General features: G+C 33.4%; 2 protein-coding genes across 2 annotated transcripts in view; both read left to right on the top strand.

Annotated features, from left to right (window-relative positions):
* Nucleotides 1–5,463, top strand: part of LOC137386928 (hepatocyte growth factor receptor-like) — a 64,357-nt gene extending 58,894 nt beyond the window's left edge. Inside the window, exon 14 of the mRNA XM_068073160.1 lies at nucleotides 5,211–5,463. The gene's annotated coding sequence lies outside the window, so the exon portion shown is untranslated. The remainder of the gene's footprint in view (nucleotides 1–5,210) is intronic.
* The window catches only part of LOC137388541 (hepatocyte growth factor receptor-like), a 93,299-nt gene that overhangs the window by 16,804 nt on the left and 62,943 nt on the right, over nucleotides 1–13,552 (top strand). The gene's annotated exons all lie outside the window — the stretch shown is intronic.

The following is a 13,552-nucleotide window of genomic DNA, read 5'->3' as shown; positions in this document are numbered from 1 at the left end:
ACATTTCCTGGAGAGTCAAACTTAAAAATAACAAATCATTTATGGCTGAAAATCCTAGAAATAATGAGGCTGTCACCTTTGCTGTCAAGTTGCTGCAATGATGGAAAATAGTAAGTTGAATAAAATATTTGTAAAGTTTATATTCTGCTGGTTGCTCTTGTACACTGCCAGTCGGGCTGTATTCAGACTTTTCCAGTTGTGTTACTAAAAAGGCTACGAGTTGCCACCAAAAATGGGTAAAAACTGAAGCTCTGAAGAGAATCAAGATAATAATGCCAAGTTCAAGCAAATACTTAATAAACTAAAGTCGATAAATTCAACAATCAACAGCTTTAAAGAGAAAGTAAACAACATGGAACACAACATACGCTATCACACCCAAAAAGTTAAATAATTTCAGTCGGATGTAAAGGACAATAAAACTCAATATCCTGAAACTCAAAAGAAGTCTTAGATTTAGAGATGATATCTTTGCAGAAGTCTTTTGAAACCGAAAGCATTTTACACAATAGTGATGAAGATAGCAATGAAATAAAGTTAAAGATGGCCAAACTTAAAGCTCTAGACTTAAAATTGAACAATATGGACATTTGTTATGAAAACAAAATGAAAAATCTATTGTTGTACACTTTATGCAACAACATAAACACAATTCGTTTCATTCAGTGTACCAAAAGTCTGACAATACTATGCTAATTTCCAACTTTGGTTTTCTAAGATGAGCTCAAAACTGATCGTTAACAAGCTGCTATTACTTGACACTAGTCAACTTTTTCACAAAGTGTGAAGCTGCAAAACAGAACATCGTTATGCTTATGACTGTACCAAAAATTAGAAAATATACCTACAGAAAAGCCAAAATTTTAAAGCAATTATGATAAAGGCTTCTGATTGTAGTTTATTAGAGCAATCACAAATTTCCACATTGACACTATGCATGTATATTCCTTAAATGCTGGCTTTAAGGACTAGTTCTAGTCACGTGACAAAGAGGATATTACATTAAAAATTGCACAATACTATGCAAACCACATCACTCCATGATCTTTAAATTACAACGAGCGAGCGCAATCAGAAAATATTAATAGATTACATACAAACTAGCATAACATATATCTGAACTGAAAATATAGATCGTCACAACACAAACACAGCTCTAGTGTTCATAAAATTCTCCATATCTTTTTGGAGGTCGCTTGTCTCTAATAGGCCTGATATTACCTGCTACAGTATTTTCGTTGTCATGATCATTGTCACTCTCGGCATCTGAGTCTGCAAAACTATTGTCATTTTTAAAAATGTTGAGATTATCAAAATCAAATTCAACTTTCAGAGCATTGTCACTTGACGATCTATCACTGCCGGTATCCTCACTATTACAATCAGCTAAGCGTATTTCTGCAATGTGCCTGTTTTTGCCATCAACTTCTAAGACTACATCAAATACCAATGCAGTTACTGTTCCTTTTTCCCATACAGCAGTACATTTACCATGCACTGGCTTAACGTGCACTGTGTCACAAACTTTGTACAGTTTTCTTAAAACTCAACATGCAAATTTTTGTGGCTCTGCAACGGCGTCAGGATTTTTTACTATGTAGGAGTATACCATTTTAAAATGTAAAACACCTTGCCTGTTTGTTGTATTGTTGTACCAAAACGCCATTATGTTAACATCATTTACTGAGTGTGCAGCCATTCTTTTAATTGTCCTATGGTTACATTCGACAATGCTGTTACCAGAAGGCTGTAAGTGCAACATAGCAAATGATATACGTTCCATGTCTTTAGCATGCTAGACAACTGTGCACTTTTGAAGCATGGACCGTTGTCAGAAAACAATTCTTGTGAGGGAGCCCGCTCCTCAAATATCCGTACGAAATGTGCTACTACAAAGTTAGCTGTCTCATCTCTCAGTTTTAACTATATTGCAAATCTGCTAGGGCCGCAATTCACGATGGCCAAATAAGGTATCTGACCTACATGTGGGATGTCAACAGCAAGTCTATGCCACACCTTTCTTACCTCCAAATTTCATTTTTTCCAACTCGCAGGTGAAGGATCAATTTGTTTGCAAATATGACGCTCTTTCACAACCTTCAATCATATCTTTTGAGACCCTGTCACCAAACCGTGATTAGTTAAGTAACCCATCTTGTTAACTCCTAAATGGTGAACTTGATGCATGTCATATATTTCTTTTTCAATAATTGAAAACACTTCTGCTGCCACACCCACACATGATACTAGAGGATTCAGTCATCTTTGGTTCACCCTAGTTAAAAAATCAGCTTGGTTACCAGCTGACTTGACCTGACTTGACAGCTGACCAAGGACATCGTAAAGTGATGCCATATTCTTCTACTAATTGCGCAGTAACCACAAGCCATCTTTTGACTATTATTTTTGAAAATACACTCACTTTGGGGCGATGGCTTTTTGTGATAATAAAAATATCTCAGTTATACACTGATAATGAGTCTTTAACAATCATAGCTTGTTTTATGCTCCACTTTATTGCTAGGTTTAATTCTTTTGAGTACTGCTTCAAATTCAGCTACATTGATATGCTGTCATCAATTTTCCTCAGCCATGAGGCCTCGTCTACAATGCTACCTTCCATTTTTATACTCGCACCAAAAACCATAGAGCTCGCATCGCACCAGACATTTCAATGCTCAACTCTATTCACAGACCACTTGCCCTGCGCAGGATCACGTTTTGATACCCTATTTAGTGTTTCATCTAACATCTGCAGCACTTCTTTTACTATTGCATCTTCCCAATTGCCATTAGCAGCACACCTCTTCATGTAGCTGCATGCAACTCGTAACCAGCCAGCTACACATCCATGAAGCACCTGTCGGGTGTGGCTGTAGCCATTGATTGTCTATCCATTGCATAACCTGTTTTTCATATTCTTCTCTGATATATCATTTTTATCATATTATCCTTGATATATTGGAAAATGTCAGCTCTCTACTTAGCCATTTTCAAGCAACTGTCCACCACTGATCATCATGCTGCGCTTTAAAGTCTTGCTCATTTATAACTATTGGTGGCTGCTGGTCATTATGACTGGCAGGACTAGCTTTGTTACCTAGCATCACATCAACTGTTCTTGGTCGTGGTCCAAAAAACACACCTCTATTTTATCTGTAGATACCCCACCTAGCTTTGCAATGCCATCCATTCTTAGTATCACCTTGCAGCTACTTACTTGCTTCGGAGCAACCATACACTGCACTGTAATTTTACAAGAGTGTTCCAATTCTATGTCAAAAGTTGCCTCACCCTTTGCATGTAGTGATATGTCCATTTAACATCATTATTTGCCGATGGCCGATGAGGGCCTTTCGGCAGCAATCCTAACTGCTGTGCCCATCACTGTTGTATATCTCAATGGTAGCAATGTATCTCAATGGTTAAACACTACTAACATCTCAATGCTAACAGTGGTAGCCATTTACTTGGGATTGTTTCAGCTCAAACGGTTTTGAAGTGGCATTACTCAATATTAGAATAGCTAATGGTAACAAGAAATATGTCTGGTTGAATTTTCAAAGCTAAAAATTTATAACTGCTTTTTCTATCTAAAAACACCCATTCTAATTCACTCTCTGTGGTAGAGATCGAATTCTCTACCGTGCAGCAGTACAACAGTAAAAGCTCTTCTATTTTACACTATTTCAAATTTATTTCTAGGAATTATTACGGTGTTCAAGGTCAGGCATGTTTTAAAAGCTGAAAGTTGCCAATATATGTTTTATTGGCTGGCAAAGATCACAGAATAGAAAATTGTTAACACTGTCTAAAACCTGATATACCAACTTGAGCAAAAAAACCTCAGGTTATGGTTACTATGACAGCATGAGGACACCTAATGGTGAAATAACGGTGTTCAGGCTGGCTACTTCTATGACTAGTTCGTTGACTAGTAGTTTAAGTAGATTAAACCCACATGTGATGAAAGCGGTTGTTCTGTCTAAAGACGTCTATAATCATTAACAGTCATATCAAAGCCTATGGAAGTATTTGGATCCGTAGCTTTACTAAGCACATTTTGTATTTTCGTAATCTGACAACCTCAGCCAAAATCTCAGGCATAACTTTTCTTTGCTTGTAGTGGTTGTATGATGTCACAATGTGGGAGTTGCTTACTTGCGGCAGTTTGCCATATCCAGGAGTGAGCAACTACTACATAAAAGAGTATGTAACTACCGGATAGCAACTTGAAAAAACAACCATCTGTCCACCGATAATGTAAGGATAGAAATAGTGGACTTTGGGGTGTTTAGTATAGCCGAATCTAAAAACCTCTCTTGATAGCCATTAGAAATGCATCCATTTGCAGCTGTTGCATGTATTGCCTCATGCTAGACTGTTGCTTGAAACTTTGGTGTGTTTAGCGTGGTGGGGATTGCATTTTGTTTTGAGCAGTTATAAATGGTAATTGCCTCCTTTATCTTAGAGCTGCATTGTTTTCAGTTATGGTTTGTAAGAGATAGTTAATGACTCATGAGTGAATCAGCTCAGTGAGTCACAGCACCAAAGACTGGCATGAAACTCTGTTCATTATAGCGAGATAGCATGCATTCTAGTTAATCTCAGATCAATGGTCAGGTCAAGGTTACTATTATTCTATAGCTACATTAATAGCTCAGTTGATCACATTAAAAACAATGTTTGGAAGTTTTTTTGCGGTTATAAGTAATATTTGGATTATCAAACATTCTACCTATTCCAAAATGGAGAAAAAATTCAGATTCTTTTATTTGCCATTTAATAAATACAACTTTGTTTAATGTCTTTAAAATTTGAAATGTTGTGCAAGTGCTGGAAAGAAGATTCCAATAAACGTCATCTTTTGATGAAATATCTGATTTCGTGTATTATTTTTATTTTGTGTACATTATCTGATGATGAGTCCGCTCCTGTTGCATGTTTCTATAAAGCGGCTGGCTATTATTACAATCGAGGCACTACAAAGAATATTCCAGAAGATTATTTAGATGTTGAAGAAGTAGAAGAGTTTGGTGATTATATAGTACCACTGAAAAGTCCACTCACTGCGGAGCCTCTTAAATCGGAACTAAATTCGTCAACAAACAACAAAGACGAGAAATTGACTCCAACACCTGATAGAAGAACTCATCTACCAGTGTCACATGATTATTACAACAAAAAAAGTTGTAGAAATATATGAGTAGGTGTATTTCTATCATTCTCGATGCAATTTTTTAATCGCTCAATTGTGCATTTCATAATTATACAAAAAATGTTTTGTGAGCAGAATGTAGAGCATATGAGTTAACAATATTATTGAGATGCTGTTCTCTTATAATCATTATTGGTATGAAAGTTACATTTTGAATAGAATTTCACTACTTACTATAACCACTATTTAATGTAAAACTTTAAGATCCTAAATCCTTTGAGTGTTACAAGTTTCACAAATATATTAATTTTAATCTTTTAATTGAAAATGAAAATTTCAATTTAAACTTTAGTAACCTCCGAATGATTAATTTGAGATTTCCCATATCAGCCATTTTATATGTACATAATGTGAGACATGTATATTGATCACCCTATTAATGGTAACAAACTGAAGCTTGTCTATTCAGGTGAGCGGGATCTAAACCAATACAAAATATACATCAGTATGTCTTTTGACTTAGACAACTCATTGGTCAAACCATAAACGCTTCTAAAAGGTTGCACACAGTAGTTTCTACATAATGGAAAGTGAAAATTAGTGCACAACCTAGAAAGAAAAATATATGACACCAACAAGTTGAAAAAAAATTAGGCATTAAAACCCGTCTAAGAAATAGACGGGTTTTAGAAATAAGAAATCACCTAGAAATCACTTAGAAATAAGTGCTATTTGGAAAATTTCTTTGGTTATTCTTTTGCTCGAATGCACTACCTAAAGGTTTGGCTTAAACAGAAGCTAAGCATTTACCAGTCAGAGCAATTATTATGAGTTATTAAAGATCAGCTCCAATTGTGCTATTCCATAATCACATCTACCCTACCAGTGAAAAGTCCAAAGCAAAGAAATGAGCACATTCCCGAATCCTATCAAAAAAGCTGACAAAGCACTTTGCTGAACAAACAACAGGAAAAATAAACACACCATGCATAGAGGTAAAAATGGTAAAATATATTAGGTCCTCTGCAGGGAAGTTTCTCAATATTAACACAGGTCAATTGTTGACAATGAAAAGTGGTTGTTTGACTTAACTCAAAACAGTTTGTACATCATCTGAACCTGTACTATTTAATTCGTTAGAATTATTATGAACCTTACTTTTTAGACTTGTTTGCCTTTGTGTCGCCTCTAAATATTGATTCTGTTAAAGTTTATAAACTGTGTAAGTTGGATTAGTAAAAGCAATGCAAACATAATAGCTGATCTAATGGCAAAAGTTCTTGACAAAATTCTCATGATGGTAGGTTCTTTGTTTTCGTAAAAAATAGATGTCACCCCTGTCGTCATACTGAAATTACCTAAAGGTTTTTAATAACTGCAGCCAATCTTACTGCTCTCTATCTTTGTAAGGTTGCTTAAACTGTAGTATCAAGTTTCATCATCCAAAATCAGCAAAAAACAGTTTCCTCATGCAAAAAAATTAATTATGACATATGCGCGGTCAAGTCTACCACATATATAGCATTTAACCTAGATCTAGTGATTGCTTGGTCAGTGCAAGCTTCGTTTTTAGACATCTGCAAAGCCTTTAATATGGGTTTGTCAAACCAAGCCATTAAATTAGCTTTCACTCAGTACCAAACAATCATTAGTCAAAGTTCTTCAGAGTTTCTTTACAGACTGTGTAAAGATTGTGAAGTACAGTGACAGGTGGCCATGCTATCTGTACTGTAAGATTCGTGTTGTTCAACGTACCATAATGAAAGCACGGCTACTGAATACATTCATTATCAATCTAAAACTAATGACATAGTTTGTCAAATATGCTGGTGTCACTGCGTTATAAAAGGTGGCAAAGCACTGCGATGTCAGCGTAAATTACAGAATCCATATTACTTTCTGATGACAGAAATCCTGTTGAGTTAGCCATTGACCATCCTATATCCAGAATATCCTTACATCACATGAAATTACTTTTAAAAATTATAACTGATTTCCCATGTTATTAATTTTCTACCAAGCCTGGTTTGCTTCGATTAGCTTTGGCCAGTAAAATAAAGTTAAAATCAAATCAAATCTAACTCAGTGTGATGACAGCAACTTGCATCGACAAGCAAACAGTCTGATCTCTTTAGCAACCTTTTGCAACCATACGAGCTCCACCCTTGATAACCAAATATTTTGACTAATTGAAATGATATTTGTTTAAAAAATTGTTAAATTTATGCTTGAAAGAGTTCTTGTGCTATGAAGTTTTTAATAATGCTCATATCCTAGTGAGTATCAGAGGCAAACATATTTATTCAGTGTATGTTTAGTTTCCAGAACAATGCTGTGTGATTGTAGGAGTTAGCTTATCATATTTGCAGTACTCTGTGACTCTTGCAGTTGCTCCTTGTCAGTCGCTTGTTGTATGAGTGGTTATGGCTATTATGCAATTTACTGAACAATAGCTACTTTCAAATGACTGCCAGTTAGACTAGTTGAAGTTGCGAACCAACCAAACTCTACAGCGCGGCTTTTGCAATTAAAGTTTTATTTAGGTTACGTAAACGCGTGTCCACTAATTAATTAAAAGCAAATTTGGTCTCTTATTAAAAATAAATTGATTTACGTAAGCAAGATATCACAATTACTCTGTGCAAATATTCCTGAAATTTTTATCATGCCAATATTTTAGGGCTAAGTATAGCTCATCAGAGAATATAATTTGAATATGTCCACAAGTTACATGTATGTTACTTTAGTTAATCAATGGCTTTCCCATATCTGCTAAACACAAACTATGATCATATATGTTATATATAATGATACATCATTACACATTATACATAGTTATACATTTATATATAGTTGCATTAGCAAAACTTGCAAGTGTCAATTATATCTAGATTTGAAACTGAGAGAGATGCAATTTCAAACACGTAACCAGGCATAATATTTAGCAGATATAGCCCAAAGGTAAACCCCAGTAGCATTGGTTATTGATATCAGCTAAACACTTCAATATAGTGTAATAAAAGTCAGCCAAAAAGTCAATTGCAAAAAATTGCAGGTTTTGTATATATTTACCAAATTTAATTGTTTTATCAAATTCATATATATAAATATATAAAAAAACACATATATTAATTTTTTTATATATACCGTAAAACATCTAATTGAATGCCATGACGCTCTATATTTCAACCCTTTCTCTATAGTGGCGATCAATTGGAGGCGGTGTTCAAACAAAAGCTGGCAGTGTATTTTTCAAATGGCTCGTCAGAATTTTGTGAATATAAACTTAGCCCTCTTACGGGCAAAGCAAATGTCGTCTATACTTACTTTGCTCTTTTTCGGTAGAGCGACATTAACCCTTTTGGATGCAATAAATCTGCTATCTTACCTCAGCTTGTCAAAGATCTAATAAATATGCATTGAGAAACTAGGAGATATCTTTACCGATTGATATCTATTGCTTGCGATTGACCTACCATAGCCTGTGTCCTTTGAAATTTGTTGAAGCTTTCAATTTTTAACTCTTTTTATTTTTGAAGAAGTATTTTTATTATATAGTTACCAATGTTTCATAAAAACTCATTGTATTTATTGATATTTTTGCTACAGTTTGCAGCCAAAAATTGCTTTTAATGTACAATAGAAGATAAGTTACGAGCGTAGATCCATTGTAAGATCAGATTACCGCAATGATGATATCAAATAATATGCTATACATTTGCAATTTATAAGTTATATAATGACAATCTACCAAATGTTACAAATATTTATTCTTGAAAAAGTGACATAAATGAATCACACTTATATTACACGCAGAAACAAAAATTAACATTTTTAAAACAAAAATATTTGCATTGTTTGCTCGAATAGCTGCATTCTTATTTTTGCTTTTAATGGAGCGAACATCTTCTATTTGTCAATACCTTCCACAACTTTTATGACCTCAGCTCTTTTTCTGCACTGCTGCTGAACTAGGCAATATTAGCATCTAAACAATTTTCGGCAGAGCAAAAGTTGGTAACAGTGCATCTTAGGTCGATAAAACGTGCATACAACGCGCATACAACGCATGCGCAATGCACATACAAGCACTAGCAATGCACATACATTGCGGATACAACATGCATACACTATCATCACAACAACAAAAAATGCACTAATGAGCTCAGAGTTGTCATAAACAAAGAAGTTGTGATGTTTTAGACCTTTTTTGAAACATATTATAAATATAATACTTTGTGTAATGTTTTAGACCTGTTTTATTAACAGACTAAAGATATAAATATTTTGTTGTTAATGCATTGTTAATTACTTGTGTCGGCGTTGTATCCACAATGTATTTGCTTTTTTAGTGCCTTCTATGTGCGTTGTGCATGCGTTGTATGCGCGTTGTATGCGCGTTGTATGCGCGTTGTATGCGCGTTGTATGCGGGTTTTACCGACCTAAGATGCACCGTTCTCCAAAATTTTTACGCGCTTTATTTAGCCTAATTGCAAAGCGTAAAACTCTTGCTCGCTAAACAAAACCTTTGGTCCAAAAGTTGCAAACCGTTTTTTCCCACAACTAAACACAAGCGAAGCGATTGGTGGGAGATTTATGATAAATGCATATGTGCATGTACACAACTCACAAAAATTATTCATAAACTGCCGTCGCAAACCCTTGTAGCGAAATCTCATCAATAAATTTAACCATTTTTCAATGGAGTCGTTTAAGTATAATAACGATACAAAACACATATAAACCTATTTAAATATGTTACCAAGTCTTTAATATTTGTAAAAAATTTTCTAAACCATCTCCATCTGATTGGATTATACATAATTAGACAGATTAGTTTGGCCTAAAATCGTTTTTAAAACTTGCCAAGCCTTAGTTTTATTAAAATTGAGACCGGCAAACAAAACGCCGAGCGACAGAAAATAGAACCATTAAGTCAGGCGCATTTCACGAAACAAGAACGTGCACATTTCACCAGTCTATAGCATTAGCGAATTGCCGAAGGTTTCTGTAATTAATGTAGAAGTACTGAAATATAATCATTTCTTTTTTGCCAATTTCAAAGTAACTGACATTTTGGACACTTTTGAATACTGTGGTATTCTAACTGATGTCCAAAGCAGTAAAAGTAAAGGAAATGATGATGATTTTTTTTCTAACGATTCTTATGAGGTTATTACAATATTTAATTATAAGAATAATTATTTGATTTTATAAGATTTAATTATAAGAATAAGCATTCAAATTTACAAGATCGAAGTATATAGTGATCGATGTTGGGCAATATGTTACTGTTATTATTTTTATAAATAGTTTTGTCAAATAGATTTTCAAAAAATCTATATAAATATCACAACTTCTTGATATTGTTAGCTATGACATTTTGAAATGTAAACAAAATTGTGCATTGATTTTCTATTATTACTGTATTACTATATTAATAATGTTGATTGTTCCAATAATATCAGTGCATTTTACTTCTAATATTGCAGTTCTCCTATTGCAGAGGGAGAGATATAAACATATAATCTTTTCCTTTCATTATTGCTGTTTGTTGTATATAATAACAACCATACCCAGTACATTACAGCTACCATTGCCGTTATCCTATTGCGCTGCAGTGCCATTTGACTGCTAATATTGCATTTCTCAACCATAAGAACCCTTTCTTTTCTCCAATATCACTTTGGTCGTGGGCTGTATGACAGGGAAAATTCTAGTTATGTTCGGGTACATCGACGAAGTATTAAGACTAAGTTAAACAATGAACTACTATTAGCCTAAGACAGTTAGTTATCAATCATTTCTATCGTGTTGCTTTTAAAGTTCATATACTATCATAAATTTAAGCGATTTCTATTGCAAACCGTTTTTATATACCCACAGGATGAAATTATTCGATGGATTTAATTATTCGCGAATTTGCGTAGTCAATTCCGCAAAGTATTAAAATCCGCGAATAATTAGTTTTATTTTTAACACAAAGGAGAATAACTACTACTTCAAATTAAAAACTGTCCGCTAGGCAGAGTTAGTAAACGTAGCTGAGTTCCAAACTTTGTTAAAATGATTTTAACAAAGTTTGGAACTCAGCTACGCTTACTAACTATGATTATGATTTTAATAAAATCATCACCAAAATTCTGAGTCAAGCCCATTGCAACTGCATCACATATTTTTTACAAAATTATTATTCAAGGTTGTCAGAAGTTATTCGAACTTTGGCATGGCATCACCATCGTCCCCGCAAAAATCTCTCCTGCAATTCTTTACGTTGAAAAAACTCATAACTTACCACAAGTTGTTGGTTTACCAAAGGCCTCCAAATCGATGAATATTAATGAAAAATTTTGGATGCAGCCAGAAAATTATAGCTTAGCCTGATCAACATAAAAATTTCAAGCTAAATAGAAACCTAAACTTTCGGTATACGCGTGTGAAGGTTTTAATCTATTGGTAGCTGCATTCACAGATTAATTTGTTTGCGAATGTCTTCATCCGCAAATGATTTAGTCCGTAAGTATACATGAAAAGACAATTTTCATGAAATTTAACTCTGCGAATAATTTCATCCTGTAGGTTATGTACATCGGAGTATCAAGATCGCGGTAAACAAAGAACTACTAGTAGCCTGAGACCGTTATTGATTAGTTCTGTGGGGTTGCTTTCAATGTTCTAACAAAAAAGCAAAAAGCTTTAGAGTTGGACAACAAGAGAATTGATTGTTATTAATGAAAATGATTAATAATAACACGACTTTGTGGACTATTTTCTACTGATCAATTGATATTATGGGTTCATATAGATCAAAAATAGTCAAAGTGGCGCTCAAATAGAGGTGCCGTTCAAATAGAGGTTTTACAATACATATATATATATATATACGGTACATATTTTGTATATATCTATACATATATATAAATATACAGATAACAGATGTACAGATATCTGTGCAAATATATATATATATATATATATATATATACTGCTTTTATTATTTCTATATTAAATGCAGCATCGACATTAGAAAAAATATTTATATATAACTAAACATTAAGTTTTTTGTTATCGTAAATATATATATTAATAAATAAGTATACACACTACAGGCAAAAATTCACGAAGTGATGTATATATACAAAGCTTTAAAATATTTTTGCCCTTTTTGGCCTTTACTTTACCGAATTGGTTGAACCTGACTTTCTGTGCTGCAGCTTGCATGCATTAAAACCAATTTTCAAAAACATGATTTCAATCATTAATGCGTTCTCTCAAATTTTCTAATCCTATTTGACACTTTGACCGCTGGATTTGCATATTTCTAGTAATAAATGTCTGCTTTGCCTTTGAAAACTTGCTTCATCACTTTGATTAGGTCGTGTATGTTACTATTTGTAGTTTCATTATAGTCAGCTCAATTATAGCTCATAAGTGCCACATCTGCCACAGTGAGCTCACCAGGCTTCTCTAATTCTATTAGTCTAAGCTTAAGCATTCACTAAAGAAGACGATGGTAATCTTTTATATATTTTACACTCTCCTTCTGACAGATCGGCATAAATGCCGTCAGCTTCAGCATCTTTTGCCATCATTTAATTAAATGATGGCATTGTATTTTTTAACTCTTTTTCTATAACTCTTCTTTTTTAACTCATCTTGAACTCATTATATTGAAGGCAGGTTTTTTATTGATTGTTGCCTTGAAATAGCTTATATCAGTCTAACAATTATGGCCGTATATCTATTACCAGCTTTATCTATTACCTATTGTTGTTATTATTATTACTATTCATGATAAACTATTGAAAATATTCCTAGTTGTGCTGCTAGGAGTGCCTACCATTATATAAATTCATAAAAAGATTTACATACAGGGTAATAAATAATGACCTGCAGTAACAACAATTTCTTTTTACTTTTTTATAATTCAAAGTCACATCACAAATCTATTAAGAACTTCGATAAATGCCAACATTTTTTCTGCTTTCGCTAAAAATCTATGTCATGCATTTATAGTTAAAAAATATAAAATAGAAATTGAGTGGAGAATCATATTTGCAAATATATACCACATAGAGTCTGCTTACTTTTTCACTTTCTTGGGAAAATTATATGAAATTTATACTCACTTAAATAAAGCAAAAACTAAAATTATTCTTTATGTACATTATATGTGTGTGATTTCATTGTTTTCAAACAAATACAAAATACAAAAATAATAAAAATTCAAATAAAGCAAAAGAGATCGTGTAATAGTTTGAGACCACAATATAATACACAAAAATTAATATGTTGAAAGCTGTAGAAACTGTTTCAATTGCTAGCTTGAAAATCATGTTTCTGATTTCTTGTTTTTTTTATAATGCTGTGTAATATCACAGCTCTATTAAAAA

Source organism: Watersipora subatra, chromosome 2 (genome assembly GCF_963576615.1).
Source record: "Watersipora subatra chromosome 2, tzWatSuba1.1, whole genome shotgun sequence".
In the NCBI taxonomy this organism is placed as follows: domain Eukaryota; kingdom Metazoa; phylum Bryozoa; class Gymnolaemata; order Cheilostomatida; family Watersiporidae; genus Watersipora; species Watersipora subatra.
Note: the sequence above shows the minus strand (reverse complement) of the source record. Positions and strands in the feature narration are given on the sequence as shown.